The following is a 16675-nucleotide window of genomic DNA, read 5'->3' as shown; positions in this document are numbered from 1 at the left end:
TAGTCTGTCCATGACACACGAGTCTCCCTCCCTCTCCACAGCTTGCTCTTCCTCCCCAGTACAGCAGGGACGCTCTGGTTGACAAGCCCAGCACATCAGGCTTTGATTCATGCAGGCATGCTAGTCTCTGAGCCTAGCACCCCTTTCGTTACTAGCCAGCAATCCCAATTTGCCTGATTGCTTTATTATTTTTTAATTCAAAAAAACTTTTGGATGATGTTTACACAGTTGAGATGGATGAACGCCCACTGCTCAGGCTGGGAAGGGTAGAAGCAAGGGGGAAAGTGGGTGGGGCAATTGCTTCCATTTTTTTCTTCCTGTATCTAAGGGAACGGCAGAGAAGGGGAAAGGGTTACTCCTAGCAGCCATCTGATGTCATCCTAGGGTCCCTGATGTGGACATGTTCCAAGGATACTGCTCAAGTGGTTTTGATAAGTTTGAGATGCTGTTGATTTCGTTGCTCCAAGGTTGAGGAAATCCTTCCAAGGCCCATTGGTCAACATAGTCCACCTTAGAGTCTTCACATGCCCAAACATTTGCTGTCAAAATTTGACTGGGAGAGTTGTCCAGTTCGTTCTGTCCTTGATCCTCTGCCGTGGTGTTAGACATCCTCTGCAGGCCTCAATGAGCTCGCAAGTGCCTCATATGCATCTGGGCATGCCGTGCACTGCTCAGGCTTCAGCAGCCAAGGCACAGTTCTGGCTAATGCACTCCACAGCCAGACCACAGATCCTGTGATTTTCCCCAGGTTTGGAGGTGTTTTGTTTTGTTTTGTCTTTGAATTGGAAAATCAGATATACAGGGAGGAGGATAGACAGAGAGGAAGATCTTACGTCTATTGATTCACTCTCCAAGCAGCTGCCACAGCCAGAGCTAAGCCGATCAGAAGCCTGGAGCGTCTTTCAATCTCCTACACAGGTGCAGGGTCCCAAGGCTTTGGGCCGTCCTCGACTGCTTTCCCAGGCCACAAGCAGGGAACTGGAGAGGAAGCAGGGCCTCAGGGATTAGAACTGGTGCCCATATGGGATCTCCACGTGTTCAAGGTGAGGACTTTAGCTGCTGAGGCCCAAGGTTGCAGTTTTGAATCCAGTGGTCCAGAGGGTAAGTTGTTTTTTTTTTTTTAAGCTTTACTTCTTTTTATTATTATCATTATATGATAGTTTCCCTTATGCCCTCCCAAATTCCCTCCCCCCTCACTGAGTTCCCCTATATTATTACTATAGTATAGTTCTTCATACATAGTCATATGTCCATGATTGCGGGTATGGACAATGGCAGAGTCCAGCATCCTATTGTCAAGATATAGTAAAAAGTTTCAGTGGAAGTCTGTCTTTATCTGGAAGTAGAGATGCATACTGCATTGTATCCTCACATCTGGATATGACAGTCTCCATTACACAGTTACTATACATCCCCTTAAATGAAAAGCCACAAAACAAAATCAACAAGAGAAAAAAAGAAATTAACAACATCAATGAAGTTAAATAACAAGCTATTGAATGACTAATGTGTTGCTGAAGAAATGAAAAAAAATCAAGAACTTTCTTGAAGAAAATGATGCTACTGTATGAAATGTGAGTCAGTGAAGAGTTTAATCAAAAGAAAGTGTTTTAAAGAGATGAAACTAACAAAAAATTCAAAATCCATGAGATAGTTTCTGCTGATCTTTATTGGTGAAATGTGTCTCCTGTAGGCAACAAATAGATGGGTTTTGTTTTTAATCCAGTCTACTAATCTATGACGTTTGATTGATGAGTCTAAACCATTTACATTCAGGGATAATATGAATGCGTGGTAATTTGGTTCTGTCATTCTAACAATGAGTTGTTCATTGATGTAGTCATCTGTTGCTTTTTACTGGGATGTTCTTCGCATTTTTCTTTGGTTTTGGTGGGCACTATTCCTTTTCTCTGTCAGGAGAACATCTTTAAGTATCCTTTGTAGGGCAGGTTTAGAAGAGACAAACTCTTTTAACTTCTCTTTACTGTGGAAGAATTTTATTTCATTTTCAAAGACAAAGGAAAGTTTTGCTGGATACATTATCTGGGCCAACAGTTCTTTTCTTTCAGAATCTGGAATATGTTGCTCCATTCTCTTCTTGACTATAGAGTTTCCTGTGAGAGGTCTCCTGTGAGTTTAATTGGCATTCCTTTATATGTCAATTGTTTTTTTTTTTCACATACACATTTAAGGATGTTTTCCTTTTGTTTGATTGAAGAGAGCTTGTTGATCATGTGTCTTGGTGAAGATCACTTTTAGTCAAGCCTCTTGGGAGTTCTGTGCCCCTGCTGGATGTTGCTTCCCAATTCTTTCTCTAGATTAGGGAAAATTTCCCTTATTATTTCATTAAATACATATGTAAAACCAGTTTCTCTTTCTGCACCTTCTGCGACTCCCATGACTGTTATATTTGACCTTTTAATAGTGTCTTTCAATTCTTGAATACATTTTTTGGCCTGATTCAACTCTGCTTCCAGCTTTTTGTTTGTTTCCTTCTGGTGACAGGAAATATCTTCTTTTTTTTTTTTTAAAGATTTATTTTATTTTTATTACAAAGTCAGATATGCAGAGAGGAGGAGAGACAGAGAGGAAGATCTTCCATCCGATGATTTACTCCCCAAGTGACCAAAATGGCCAGTGTTGTGTTAATCCGAAGCCAGAAGCCAGGAACTTCTTCCGGGTCTCCCACGCAGGTGCAGGGTCCCAATGCATTGGGCCGTCCTCGACTGCTTTCCCAGGCCACAAGCAGGGAGCTGGATGAGAAGTGCAGCTGCCAGGATTAGAACCGGCGCCCATATGGGATCCCAGTGCGTTGAAGGTGAGGACTTTAGTCGCTAGGCCACAGCACTGGGCCCAGGAAATATCTTCTAATTTTGAGATTCTTTCTTCTGCCTCCTTCATTCTATTTTGGAGACTCTCCATTGCACTTTTAGTTTGATCCAGTGTATTCTTAATTTCTGATATATCAGCTTTCATTTGATTCATTTCCGATGTGACATATTCCTTAGATTCTTTGAATGCCTGCTTTACATGCTTCTCCTAGTTGATAAGAAATTTTATAACAAGTGTATTGAATTCTGTATCTCCCATTTTCTCAATGTCTTCTTGAGGTTGGCAAAGGGTTTTGCTCCTTTGCAGGGGAGTCTCCAGTAATATTCATTGTACCTGTCTGTTCCTTTGCTCTTGGTCATTGTACTTCTGTTAGCAGTCTTCTCCTTGGGGCAGGTTTTTTAAGCTGTGTCATCCACAGGTCTACAGTTCGATTTTACTTAGTGCAGTTGGTGCAAGGCTCTTTGTTTGCAGTCACTTGTGCCACTCCCTCCAGAGAATTCCAGGTCTGGGTTCTTATGTTAGATTTCCACCATGGTCTCCGGAGCCCTAGCTCTTATCTACCAGTCTCCACCTCCTGTGATCCCGTGCTGAGGCTGCACCATTGTCTGTACATCTTTACAACCTTGCTCCCACTTCTGGTTGTAGCAGGTCCCAGCATTAGGGAGACACCAGATGTCCTATATAGCTAGGTTGTTGTTGGTGGTGCTGATCTTGCCAGAACCTGTTGTCTGTTAGGTTTGAAGTCTACGTGGACCTATTTTGACCTGTACAATGCCATAGTTTGTATTATTTTCCTGTGGGATCAGTGCATGCAGAGCTCACTGATGTCCCCCACAGTCTCAAAGCCCTTGCCATACTGTAAGAAATGGCACCTGATATGCCACTGGTGGAGTTCTTAATCTGCTGGCTATCAGGTCTGAGGGTTACCCGGACCTGTCTTGGGTGGAACCTGTAGGATGCCACGTTGTTGCAGTTCATTGAGCCAGAAATGAGATCACTTCCAGATCTGTGCTTGCACAGTCCTGCCCCATATCCCTTGACTCCTCAAACAAAATGGCACCTAATTTGGCTCTAAGAGGCAGACTGGGCTGTGAAATCCACCCTGTTCCTGCACTGCCCATCTGGGACCTGCTGTTCTGTCTCTGTTCCTGGTCAAATCAAACAAACCAGCAGGACGGGCAGTTCTTTTTCTGGGCTCACCGGTGCAGCTCCTGGTAACTATCCCTTCCCATTTTGTTGCTAGTGTAGTTTTGGCTGCCAGTGCAATTCAGTTCACTACTCATTGGATGCAGCTGTGGTATCAGTCACTGCAACACCACACCATTGTTTTCGCTGCTTTCCTGTGTGTGTCAGTCTCCAGGTACCCCTCTGTTGTTCTGTCCTCTCCTATTTCCTGGAATGTACCCTCTCTGCTTCTTACTGGCTAATACTTCTCTGTTTAAACGTGTCCTTGGGCCCGGCGGCGCTGTGGCCTAGCAGCTAAAGTTCTTGCCTTGAACGTGCCTGGGATCCCATATGGACGCCGGTTCTAATCCCGTCAACTCCAATTCCCATCCAGCTCTCTGCTTGTGGCCTGAGAAGCAGTTGAGGATGACCCAAAGCCTTGGGACCCTGCACCCATGTGGGAGACCTGGCTCCTGGCTGCAGATCAGCACAACACCAGCCCGTTGCGACTCACTTGGGGAGTGAATCATCGGATGGAAGATCTTCCTCTCTGTCTCTCCTCCTCTCTGTATATCTGACTTTGTAATAAAATTTTTTTTAAAAAAAGTGTCCTTACCGTATTCTGCCATCTTGCTTCTCCCCAAAGGGTAAGTTTTTCTTTCTTCCTTTCTTTTTTTTTTTTTTGAAGGTTTATTTTTTCATTGGAAAGTCAGATACACAGAAAGGAGGAGAGACAGAGAGGAAGATCTTCCATCCACCAATTCATTCCCCAAGTGGCCACAGTGGCTGGAGCTGAGCCAATCCGAAGCCAGGAGCCTGTTCTGGGTCTCCCACGCTGGTGCAGGGTCCCAAAGCTTTGGGCCATCCTCGACTGCTTTCCAGGCCACAAGCAGGGAGCTGGATGGGAAGCAAGGCCGCTGGGATTAGAACCGGAACCCATATGGGATCTTGGCATGTTCAAGGTAAGGACTTTAGCTGCTATGCTATCGCGCCGGGTCCAGACAGTACGTTTTAAATGACTTTTTACTAAAATAAGTTTTAGATGGATTGCAGTTGTTTTCCGGTTTTGAAGCTAGCTTTCCTATCTGGCTTAAACAGCTGAGTTACATTTGCTTCCACAGAGTGGAAGTAGAGTGACAAAATCCCTATTTGGGTAGATAAGTCTTAGCTGGAAAATTGACTTTCTGTGATATCCTGTGACCAAGTGTGATAACTACGCATTAGAACAGTGTTGAGATTTTTCCTTTCTTTTTTTTTTTGTTTTAATTTTGAGATTTTTTCCTTTCTAACTCCCTTTTTGTGAGGTTAGGACTCATATAGGATTTTTAATCCCTGAGCCATAGATTAAGGGTACAAAACAGGTGGACACGTGAAGTGTATTTGAAGTAGGCTCTTAGAGGTGGTTTCATTGGGTTGGATGGTCAGGCCCCTGGAATAGGTGCCAGTGGCTCTGAGAGTGTGTGCACACAGGCACGCACACACCCTGCATCTGTAGAGCTCTGTGCCTTGGGGGATGCTGCCAGCATGAGTGCCAGAGTATAAACCAGGGTGGCCTGCCTGATGCTGGGTTCGAACCTCCTAAACTGGGCGTGTGATCGCACCTTTCCTTTTTATAAAGTTTTTCTTCTCAGATATTTTGTAATAGTGATGAAAATTGTACTAAGACACATGATATTGAAACAACTGATTCACAAAACACTGTTTCCCTTAAGACTGAGTTTTCCATTTCTATTCTTTTTTTTAAAAGATTTATTTATTTTTATTACAAAGTCAGATATACAGAGAGGAGGAGAGACAGAGAGGAAGATCTTCCATACAATGATTCACTTCCCAAGTGACTGCAACGGTCGGTGCTGCGCTGATCTGAAGTTGGGAACCAGGAACCTCCTCCGGGTCTCCCACACGGGTGCAGAGTCCCAAGGTCTTGGGTCGTCTTGACTGCTTTCCCAGGCCACAAGCAGGGAGCTGGATGGGAATTGGAGCTTCCAGGATTAGAACCAGTGCCCATATGGGATCCCAGTACATTCAAGGCGAGGACTTTAGCTGCTAGGCCACTGCACCAGACCCCTATTTTCTATCCTGTTTCAGTTTTTTTGTTTGTTTGTTTGTTTTTTAATGTTGGCAGGCAGTATAACCTGGAAAGTTTGTTTTCATGATTTTCTAAGATTGTAACCTGTAACCAAAAAAAAAAAAAAAAAAAAAAAAAAAAAAAAAAAAAAACATTATTCAGATCATTCCATTGGCCTTTTTTTAAAATTTTGCAAAGAAACTATTCTTCTAAGAAATGTAACTCCAATTTTGCAGTCTAAATGCAGACAGTAGTAGAATTTTCATGGTCAGTGCTAGACAAACCCCTTTACTTTGCAAGGGTTCAAAGAAATGAAGTGGTTTGCACAGATTACAGAACCAGGTTTGTTTCAGAAACATTAAATTTTAGTGTAACATGTACCTCTTGTGTTGTTACTGCCTAATAAGGCTATTTGGAGGGTTTTGGTCTTGGGCAGGCAAGAATACAATTTTAATATGGGGATTATAAGATATGTTTTTGCTGCAAATAGGAGTGGCTGGCAGGGTTCCAATGTTAAGTATTAAGGTGTGGGGCTTATAATATTACCCATTAATCCTAAAATCGCCATACATGATGCAGTGATATAGGAGTAGGTATATTGATCACCTTAAAGCTATCTGGGAAACTGGAAAAACAATGTTAGTGATTCATATTTATTTGAGTTTATTCCTTGAGAAGTATGCTAATCAAGTCTTTTAACTTTTTTTAAAGGTGTAATTTTTATTTGAAAGGAGGAGACAGGGCGAAGGAGAGACAGAGAGGTTGTCCATCAGCTGGTTCACTCCCTAAATGGCTGCAGTGGCCTGAGCTGAGCTGATCCAAAGCCAAGAGCCAGGAGCTTCCCATTATGGATATAGGAGCCCAAAGACCTGGGCCATTCTCTGCTGCCTTCCCAGGCCGCAAGTAGGGAGCTAAATCAGAAACGGAATAGCTGGGACACAAACTGGGATCCATATGGGATCCCGGTGCCACAGGGGGAGGATTAATGCACTATGCCAAAGGCCAATCCCCTGATTAAATCTTGATATATTGGACTATGGCAAGGCCTGCTGAAGAATCAGGCCCATTCTCTTGACGAGCAAATCATTGTGTTTTCTCCCCCACACCTGAATCGTGCAAAAGAAGCAAGTTCTGGCTCCGTGGTGGACGGGATGATTTTGCTTTTGCTAGACTGCATGTGACGATTGCTCTTTGTTCGTCTTTGTTCACACAGGATAAAATACTGGAGATGAGATTGCAGCTAACTCCATCACAGTCATTTTCCAGTAGTTGTTGCCTGAGATATAACTTGAGTTATAGCCAAGTCAGTGTGATTTTAAGTTTAGAGTGCTAAGACAATTGCATTGACTGCCAGAGAATTTCATCCTGTGTGGTTTGTATTTGACTAATTCAATTTGGAATTAGAAAGTAAACCCTCCATTTGTTCCTGGCATGGAGAACCTTGCCCATTCGGTGTATAATTAACAAAAACAACTCCAGGGTAGTTTCACTTTGTTTCCCTGCTTTTGAAAAGTTGTTTCTTTGATCTCATGTTGTATTTCATGCTGAGAAGACAGAATCTCCTATTAGCGACTGCTGAGGCGCCATGATATCCCCAGTGAAAGAACAAAGAGTCCACTAGGTTGGTTACATAACACAGTTAGTATATCATTACAAATATTTATACAAGGTAATAAAAGCCCTTTAGAATTATAAAAGATATAAGATTACATCAATATGTACTTTTAAATTTGTATATTATCTCAAAGATTTAGAAGAAAAATAATAGCTTGATTAAACCGAACGTATTAACTGCAAATTCACTTCTTTTACAGTAAACTGCCCCTCCCTCTACAGATGGATCATGTAGCTTTGGTGAAAGTACTTTGTGGGAAGAGTTGACTTTTCCAAGGGAACAGGCTGAGCTGCAGCAGAGACAGGAAGAGGGGAACCCTGCAGCTTCTCCCCACAGCAGCAGGAAAGTATTGGGGCTGCTCGTTTCTTGGAAAACCTAGGACACTGACTCACAGTCTGTCTGTATTAGATTCCTTTGGGGAATTGGAGCCTGGCAATGGGTGATGCAGGAATATAAAAGTGATAGCAAACCCATTTTTTTTTCATATGAAATAATTTGTCCTAAGGTTAAGAAGAGGCTGGCGAAGCCAAAGCCTGTGTCACCATCAGCCACATGGGAGCCTGTTCAAGTCCCAGTGGCTCCCCATCTGCTCCCGCTCCCTACTAATGGCCTGGGAAGGCAGTGGGGGATGGCCCAAAGCCTTGGGCTCCTGTACTCACATGGGAGACCAAGAAGAAGCTCATGGCTCCTGGCTTTGGAATGACCCAACTCGGCTGTTGTAGCTGTTTCCAGAGTGAATCAGTCGATGGAAGATCTCTCTGTCTAATTCTCCTTCTGTGGCTCTGCCTTTCAAATAAATAAATAAATAAATCTTTTAAAAAAAACCAGAATTTGGCCTAGGGGAAAAACCAGAGAGAGAGAGAAAGACACACACACACACACACACACACACACACACACACACACATATTGATCAATCCTCTATTGATTCACTCCTCAACTAGCCAAAATAGCTGGGGCTGACCAGGCTAAAGGCAGAAGCCAGGAGCTTCTGGTGTGACTCCCACACAGGTGCATGGTCCTAAGGCTTTGGGCCCACCCTCTGCTGCTTTCCCAGGCACAAGCAGGGAGCTGGATATGAAATAGAGTAGCTGGGACTTGAACTGGTGCCCATATGTGATGTGGGTACTGTAGGCAGAGGATTAGCATGCTATGCCATAGTCCCAGCCCCCAAACTACTGAATTTTGAAATGATTTTGTTTCATAGTGGTAAAAACTGCAATTCAGTTGCTTGAACATTTTTAAGTCTTCATATTGTGGTTCACCAAAATGGAGGACTAACTAAGGAACAGAAAAGCTATTGAGGCAGGAATCCCGACAATGGAAACAGGCAGAAGGAACTGCTACGATGAGTCAACCTGCAGGCTTAAAGGTCTGCCGGTTCAGATTGGAACAAGGGGACAAAAATTTCCAAGAGAGAATAGACTGAGAGGAAGTGCAGCTGGTGGAATATCTGCCACATTTCCTCATCTCAGTGCTCTGGGAGACTTCTCTGTACCAGAAACTATCCTAGAGCCTGGAGATACAACAGAGCCCAAAATAGACTGAGAATCAGTTCTTAGAAGCTTGCATTTCGATGGCGATGAGACACAGGAACTGACAGATTTATAAATGTATGTGCTTTTGGATTTATATATTTATATCTGATGAGTCTGGATATTTTGGAATAGCTTGTAACTAATTGTATTAGTTGAAAAACTTGTAACTAATACATTAAAACTAAGCCAACAGAGAACCAAGATAATTATTAACTGTAAGAAAAACATTATGAATAGAAGTAGTACATCATGTGACCCAGCTGGTGACAACAGATAACACACGTAATAGTACATTGTGCCAGGCACTGTGCTAAGTACAAGTTCTCTACAAGCTCACAGCTTGGTATGCAAAACCTCAGGGCCATGTGTGTTTTCCAAATATCACATTCCAACCTGAAACACCCCCAAAGTTAGGCCTACAACCAAAGCGAAATTCCTATGGTAAAATGTACAAAAATCCAAACTAGAGGGACAAGTGGGAATTTTAAAAAGGTGGCATTTGGGTTCATTATCTGGTCCCCAATAAGTTAATAAAAGAACTTTCAATTTCAGAACTTCTTATATTTAAGAATTGTGGATGAGGGACTGTGGACCAAAATGAACTTGTTTGGCTTTCATTGTAACTCCAAAAGATATATTCTGTTCTATTCCTATTTTACCTGTGAAAGAAATACATACAAGCTAAGTGGCCTAGCCCTGGGTCACTTAGTAAAACTTTCTTAGTCATGGTAAGGTAAACATTGTTTGTTTGTTTGTTTTTAAGTTTAATAGGACTCTTTGAGGTTTTTGTTTGTTTGTTTGTTTTTTGTTTTAAGGCAAAAAGGTGGTTTATTCAAACTAACCTAGGTCTCCCAGCCACCTCCCCCAGCCCAGCATGGCTGGGCGGGGGAGGGGCAGCCTGCAGGATCCACAGCGGGCAAGCCAGAGAGAGCACCCGAGAGAAAGAGAGAGAGCCAGAGCCCAAGCCCCCCAGTTTTTATACATTTCAGGCTATTAATTATACAGTCATGATCTAGCAGGCTTCTATTGGTGGGTTGACTCTCTGAGTTTTAAAACACACATACCTATAATTTTAGCAAGGAGTATTTTTAAGACTTCGTGTCTAAGATATAAAAAGAGGAAAAATTCTGAAGAGTATGCATACAAAGCTGCCATTAAGATAGAAATACACTCCCGTGTGCATGAGGGCATAGAATGGAGAGGCTTAGGAGCCCTTCAATCCTACTGTTCTGACTCCTTTGGTAAGGTAGGACTGTATGACTATGGAAGCTTCCAGAGCCTGAAGAATTAGTAAATCTGATTACTCTTATAAGTGACAGTTCTTTTTTCTTTAATCCTTGATGACAAATACATACTAGTTACCTCAGATGTTGCTTTTGTGTTTACCTGGTTTTCTGTTTACCTGTTTGTGATGATAGAGCTGTTTGCATGAAAGCTGATCACCTCATAGGGACAGTTTTCTGTAAACCCAGAAAAAAAAAAAAACCTATATTTAAGCAGTTTTCCAAAATGAGAGCAAACCTTTTCCTGAGCCTCTTCCTTCTCATCATGAGTCTCAGTCACTTTGATAGGAAGCGTTCGGCAACGCCAAAGCGCTGAGGGTTCAGACAAGTAAGAGCCGCAGAAGGTTGCAGGACACTTGCCAGGAACAGCAGTGTTTAGAGAGAGAGAGAGAAAAGCACAGAGAAAAGGTAGTGAGTCAGAAAGTATTTCTCAGGATGGAAGCAGAGGTTATATTTTTGAAACCTTCCTTCTTGAGTGTGGGATCGGCCTTCTGGAATAGGTAGTGTTTAGGTTCCTTCCTGAAGCTGACGGGTTACCAGGGAGCTTTGTCCTTAAAAGCCCTGGGCTGCGGGCGAGCTGAGGTCAGTGGCCAGCAGGCGGAGGGCCGCGCCGAGCCGCGGGGGGAAGGACTGCTGGAGCACAAAGCAGGGGGCGGGCCCGCCGGGGCTCCGGTTGCCCGAGCGGTGCACTCACGGCAGCTCGGATCCCAGAAACTAAAGCGAGAAGCCGAAGGGACGGCAGGAAAAGAAGGGGGAAGAGACAAAGGAAGAGGAAGAAGAAACATCCACAGAAGGGGTTGGGTGGGGAGAAAACTGTTTAACACGTGGTAAGATGGTGGTGGGGTGGGGAGGGAATATTGAAACAAAGGTGGGAAGACACCGCAGACAGCATTGCCAAGGAGGCAGACTCCTGGCCACCCGATATTTTTACAAATAATTTTTAAAACCCACTAAAACCGGTGCAATTTAAACCCCCCAAAACAGCTGTCACTCTCACTTAAGTAAAAAGACTGATTCAGTGGTCGCTGCCTTTCCTTATTCAGCTGGCCGTTTGCCTGTCGTGTGGAACACAGCAAAATAAAATTGCAGATACCACCTGCCCATAGGGCGGGAAAGCCTGGCATGCAGGCTGTGTGCGGGCCCTCGGCATGTTGTGTCTCATGCACTGAGGGATTACCAGAAGGAACCCCGCTGAATGTCCGTCCTGCTTACCGTTGAAAAAGTCCTGACAGTATTTGCCATCTGTAACAGTAATGTGGCAAGAGGCCACAAGATGGTGATGGTATGCTCCGGAGAGATCTCAATCTGCAAGCCAAAGTGGAACATACAGACACCGTTTGGCCAGTTTTTTCTTAGCAGTAAATTGGGGTGTGTACAGAGAAAGTGTGAAGGAGACTGTCCCGACCTGCAGGACAGGACGCTCAAACCCTGAGGGTGGACTGGGAATGCCGGACTGCTAGCCCCGGGCTGCTGGCCCAAGAAACACACGGACACTCGTACTTGGTGGAAAAGAGTGCCACTCTGTTTATTTTTTCTCCTCATATATATATACCTTCTTCTCTACGGGAGGGGGAGAAAGGGAGAGGTTTCCTGGGAGTAATTATTTTCACTGAAGCAGGGAAGGAACTAATCATCTGTATTGAAACAGGGGAGGAACTAATCATCTGAACAGAAACAAGGGTGGAGGTTGTATTGTGCTTGCTTTGCACAGGAGGTTTTGGCCTGATATCCTGCTTGCTGTAGCCCAGCTTGCAGGCTTTTGCAGTGCAACAGGCTGTCAGGTAGGCCAAGTCTAAGGCCCATAAGTCTGTGGCTCCTGACAGTTCCCCCTTCTATTTTTTCTATGATACAGTAAGGGTATGGCTCAGTAACTGTGCCTGTCTTAGGTCATCTGACCTCCCGTCAGGTCCTTACCCGTCTTGGGAAACTTAGGCAGATGGCAAAGCCTAACTCCTGTCTTAGGCTGGTACCTGACTGGGTCAGAGGTTGCCCGTCTTTGGCTACCAGCCCCGGCTACTGTATAGGTGACAGCCAGAATCGAGGGTCTTGCCTTCCTTCTAGGGCTGCAAAGACTTGTCTTATGGCCATAACCTGAGCCTGTGCTTGCTGTTTTTGCCGCTTAAGCTGAAGGCACAGCAAAAGGAGGCCTATGCGTAAGAGTCATCCTAGCAGCAACCCCCCACTCAGTTCCTGAACAAATGGAACCCCTGGACTATAATATCTATGAGAGAATCCCAAGAAATGGGATCAACTTAGGTGGAATCAATGGCAAAGATGTGATGTCAAAGCGTGCTGGTCAAGCTTTCAAAGTCTGCATTCCAGGAACCATTCAACCTGTAAGAGAGCTCACGAGAGAGATTAGCATGTGTAGAGAAACATTCCCACTTTACCAAGGTGACACATACTGCATTGAACCCGAGTAATAAATCAACTCTTTGGTTCAGCATTAGTATTCCTGAAAAAGCTTCAGGAGGACTCTAGTTGTGGCTCCCAAAGGCAGTGGAAGTGGGATCACTCTCATTATTCCTCAGTGTATCTCCGTCCTTTGGGGGTTGGGGGTGGATTCCATAGGAGTAGAATTAGTGAGACTGGGAGAATGGTGTTTAACCAGCCTTTTGGGAATGCTTCAGGGCTGTCTTCATCCTGTGGGAAAACACAAACACTTCCTCTTCCTCAAATAAGAACAGGGTCTGGCCCTTGCCATTGTCCATTCAAAACATTTTTTAGCAAATGAGAAGCTTTGAGTGTTTGCATTTGAGGGGGTTCTGCAGGTCTTGTCAGAAGCCCTCATCCAACTTCAGGCTTCCAGACTTAGACCTTCAGAATCCTGACTTTGAGACAGGAACCGGGGTGTAGAGGAAGTCGAGTTGTGAGGTATAAACCGCATGCAATGATCAGGATAGTACACAATACCACACTCACGTCTAACAGTGTGGACACACACAACACTAACACACAGCTCCTCACAGGTAGCTTTACAACACAACCACTAAGTATTCTCCAGTTTACAGACTTTTCGGGTGATAAGACCCCTCAGAAATCTGCTAGACATGTTAAAGCCTCTTATGCTTTGGCAATTTATTATTTTTTTTTTCTGGGAGTTCCAGGGGTCTGTAGACATTACACTGTCAGATCCTAAGCTTCTAAATCTGAGCTAGGGCATAGCAGTTCATTTTCAATATATTTTAAAACATCTAATTTGCTTTCTTTAACAGACTTTTGTGAGGGGCTACTCTTCTTAGTTGTAAAATGGAGCTTGTGTGTTGGGAGCACTGCACAAATGCCCTGCCCTAAGATGGTGGCTGGTTCAAGGCCAGGAGGCAGCAGGAAGACAGGAGGTCACAGGTGAGGCAGATCGGCCTCCTTTCCAGGGCCTGGCCAGTCAGGTAGCACCCAGTGGACCCATGAGAGTTCAAGTGATGGGAGTGAAAGCTGAAACTGCTAGAACAATAAATATAGTTATTGTCATCTCTCTCTCTCTCTTTTTTTTTTTTAAAGATTTATTATTACTATTGGAAAGCCGGATATACAGAGAGGAGGAGAGACAGAGAGGAAGATCTTCCGTCCGATGATTCACTCCCCAAGTGAGCTGCAACGGGCCGGTGCTGCGCCGATCCGATGCCGGGAACCAGGAACCTCTTCCTGGTCTCCCACGCGGGTGCAGGATCCCAAAGCCTTGGGCCGTCCTCAAGTGCTTTCCCAGGCCACAAGCAGGGAGCTGGATGGGAATTGGAGCTGTTGGGATTAGAACCGGTGCCCATATGGGATCCCGGGGCTTTCAAGGCGAGGACTTTAGCTACTAGGCCACCCCGCCGGGCCCAAGTTATTGTCATCTCTAAGGCTAACCTATCTTTGCAATTTTTTGGAACATAGAGAGTGTATTAGCTGCTTCTGTGATTTTTGACTGAAGGAATTGGGAATGCTTTCATTAGAGACAGATGCTTTTGATTGTTGTCTCATTGTTTATAGAATTATGGAGTCTGTAGTTGTGGGGGGATTCTGTATTTGGGATTTCTGTTTTGGAGGTTTTTTCCCCTTGTGGCCTGTTTTCCTGTTAGATGATGGGTGGATTGTGTAAGTGAAAAATGTGATGAGGATGTGCTACTAGTTGGCGGATGATCGCGTGTGCCTTGACCTTGGAGTCCTGGCTGTTGCTCCATAACTACTGTTAAACAGTGAATAATGGCTTGCTCAGAATTATCTTTTGAGACGCCTGCTTAGCCTTGAAGTGTAGACAGAGTGACCAAATGACTGTACATGCCCCCTGAGTCATGAAGAAAAAACAAAATAATTAGTTACTTGTGCAGAGGCTTGTGAGGTGTCTGAGTAAATAAAAAGGACAGCCTTTTCTTGGGCTATGTGCAAGATCATGTAAGAACGTGTGCAAGATCATGTAAGAATAGGTGAGAACTGGTAAGAGCAGGTGAGAACATGTACGAATGCACCAAGTGTCAGTGTCTGTGTCTTTCTTTATCGCCGACTCCACGCACCCTTCCCGAGCTCCGAACTCTGGGTTGGAGCTGGACTCCGGCACTTGTGGTTTTGCAAACAAGATAAGACAGCAGCTCTAGACAATTGTAAAGAAGTTGTTCACAAATGTGATCCACTACCAGTTTCTTGTCATCTCATCCAATCACAGAATCCTTACGATGATCAAACATCACTATCTCAGGTTTAGCAACAGCTTAACAATGCCAAAATGGAAATAATGTTTTTCTCTCAACTAATTGATGCAGAGTTTCATTATGTGTCTACTCAATACCTATTGAGAGACACTGAGAAAATAAGCTATATATTTTTTTTTACTCTGTTATTGAATGACTACATTAATAGATGTCAAGTATTACTAGAAGCAAAAGTTTTGAGTGTCTTAGTACTACCATCTGCCTGGATACCCATTCACAATCAGGCCATTCTTAATGTATTCATCCACTGAACTCACTAGGAAGTTTCTGCTACTTTTAATTTTCTATTCTTACTTCATACGTAGCATGCAAATACAGTCTTATAGATTACTACCAGCAAATATAAGAAAAAGAGACATCAAGCAATCTTGCTACATGCTTATACATGCATGTCTTACTTGCCATGATCAAGTTTATGTCTTTTGTTTTGCAAGCAAACTAATGTCCTTTCTTACCATTTCAATGTAATGTCAAAATCTTAATGTGTTGTCTTAACTTGGAAAGTTTTTATATTCATAAGGATAAATACACATGACCTGGCTTGCTAAGGCTGTTTATAATTATTATTTTTTTTAAAGATTTATTTTTTTTATCACAAAGTCAGATATACAGAGAGGAGGAGAGACAGAGAGGAAGATCTTCCGTCTGATGATTCACTCCCCAAGTGAGCCGCAATAGGCCGGTGCTGCGCCGATCCGATGCCGGGAACCAGGAACCTCTTCCAGGTCTCCCACACGGGTGCAGGGTCCCAAATCCTTGGGCCGTCCTCGACTGCTTTCCCAGGCCACAAGCAGGGAGCTGGATGGGAAGTGGAGCTGCCGGGATTAGAACCGGTGCCCATGTGGGATCCCGGCGTGTTCAAGGCGAGGACTTTAGCTGCTAGGCCACGCTGCCGGGCCCGGGTTGTTTATAATTAACATAGACTTCCCAACAGTATAATCCTTGATTAAAAATTGTTAAAGCATTACTAATAGGGGTTGGTCTAACTATTCTCGAAAAAGCGACAGAGTGAACCTTAAGAAAGGAAAGAATAGGAGAAGGGGGATAATGTGTATCGAACTTGGCCTGGCAGGACAGGAGTAAAATGGCCAGTCCAGATCACCATACATCAAGCACTGTAGATTTTCAGAAGAATAGGGAGTAACTATACTGTGGGGGTAGATTACCATTATGTTTTAAAAATTTCATAACTCTAAGCTTGCCTCTGTATTTCCGGGGTCCCGCAGATTATCCCTCGTGCCCCAAGACAGGGAGATGGTCTGGGGATGAAATGAACTATGCCCCTCCAAAGTTCCAGGGGTCCCTCAGATTGTCCCTTGTGCCCAGAACAGGGAGAGGGTCTAGGGATGAAATCAACTATGCCCCTCCAGAGTTCCAGGGGTCTCTCAGATTGTCCCTCATGCCCTAGGACAGGGAGAGGGTCTGGAGATGAAATCACTTGTGCCCCTGCAAATTTTTTCTTAGAAATGTTCGAGTCAATTATCGACTCA

The sequence above is a fragment of the Ochotona princeps genome, chromosome 6 (genome assembly GCF_030435755.1).
Source record: "Ochotona princeps isolate mOchPri1 chromosome 6, mOchPri1.hap1, whole genome shotgun sequence".
Taxonomy (NCBI): domain Eukaryota; kingdom Metazoa; phylum Chordata; class Mammalia; order Lagomorpha; family Ochotonidae; genus Ochotona; species Ochotona princeps.
This window is presented reverse-complemented; position numbering follows the sequence as displayed.